This window comes from Sinocyclocheilus rhinocerous, unplaced genomic scaffold, assembly GCF_001515625.1.
Source record: "Sinocyclocheilus rhinocerous isolate Xijiao unplaced genomic scaffold, SAMN03320098_v1.1 C36495995, whole genome shotgun sequence".
Classification (NCBI taxonomy): Eukaryota; Metazoa; Chordata; class Actinopteri; order Cypriniformes; family Cyprinidae; genus Sinocyclocheilus; species Sinocyclocheilus rhinocerous.
The window spans coordinates 1-1,205 of record NW_015782061.1 but is presented as its reverse complement, the minus strand read 5'-3'; the positions used below and the strand labels follow the sequence as shown (position 1 = coordinate 1,205).

Below are 1,205 nucleotides of genomic sequence, written 5' to 3'. Positions count from 1 at the left end.
TGTGTGTGGCTCACAGCATTAAGCGCATTGAGGGATGCTGTTCTCTAGCGGCGCCCCCTGCAGGCGGTGAATGGGACGGTCCCTCAGAGGGCATCAGTTTATCAGGAGTGTAGTCGTTCTGCTTCAGATCTGACCACAAACACACACACACATTAAACTCCTCAGAAACTGCCAGATACGGACTAGATAATTCACTTACAAATCAATCACAATCTAACACAAAGAGCCTAAACTTTTCAGAGTGAAGGGCCAAAAATAAATCTTGATAGAGGGCTTTGGGGTTAAAGTAAATGCTGAACTACATCATATAAAAATGTCACTTTAAAAAATTACATTTACTGATATTCTCTACTTTCAAAAATAAAACAAAATCAATTGATAATGACATATAGATGCTATAGATGTGACAGCATGGCCTGATGACGCTTTAACTAAGCTAAACTCACCGGGAAGTTTGAGTTTTCTGCAGCACGAGTTACAGTGATGCTTGGAGCGGAAGTTTCGAATGGCATCGTCTCCAAGATTCGCGGGGCCAAAGATCATATCATAAGACCTGTCACAATCAAACACACAAGAAGAAAACTAATCAACTCTATTATATCATACAGGTTTTAACAGACCTCAGTCAGAGTGTTTATAATGGCTCTCGCTGTATAAAGATCCTATCACAACTCACTAAACGGTTTTATTGGGAAAGACGTTTCAATCGTATGCTGTTAAACACCAGTACAATCCAGCGCTGACAAATACATACAGTCAGAAGCTTTTCAATCTACAAATCACCATCATTTACCATGATTTACTGTAGTAACACTAACTGCAGCACGGTATTGTGGCAGAAATGTGAGATATCGAATTATATTAAAGGAGTAATGGAATGGCGAGAGCGTCTGTGCATTTATACTAATGTATTTAGACTACTGTTTTTTTTATACAAATAATTGTTACCATGGTATTGAGGTGCTATATGTGAGTATTTAACTGTGGTTATCATGATCTAAATGTATGCTACTGTTATATCGCCCAGCCCTAGCGCTACCCTGACTGAAGCCTATGATTGTATTTTTCTGAATATGTTTTTCATCCGTGTTTCTCACCCTTTCTCTCCGCTCTTAATGACTGATGGATCTGTCAGGATCTCACCGACCCCTAGAGAGCGAGAGAGAGAGAGACAGAGAGAGAGAGAGAGAGTGAGAGAGAGTGAG

General features: G+C 40.0%; 1 long non-coding RNA gene across 1 annotated transcript; it reads right to left on the bottom strand.

Moving 5' to 3' along the window:
* Window positions 1-6: 6 nt before the first annotated feature.
* On the bottom strand, window positions 7-1,192 carry LOC107736101 (uncharacterized). Its single transcript, XR_001639587.1, has 3 exons — window positions 1,098-1,192; window positions 447-553; window positions 7-129 (listed from the first exon to the last, which is right to left on the bottom strand). It is a non-coding gene; the product is annotated as an uncharacterized LOC107736101 (long non-coding RNA).
* Window positions 1,193-1,205: the final 13 nt, after the last annotated feature.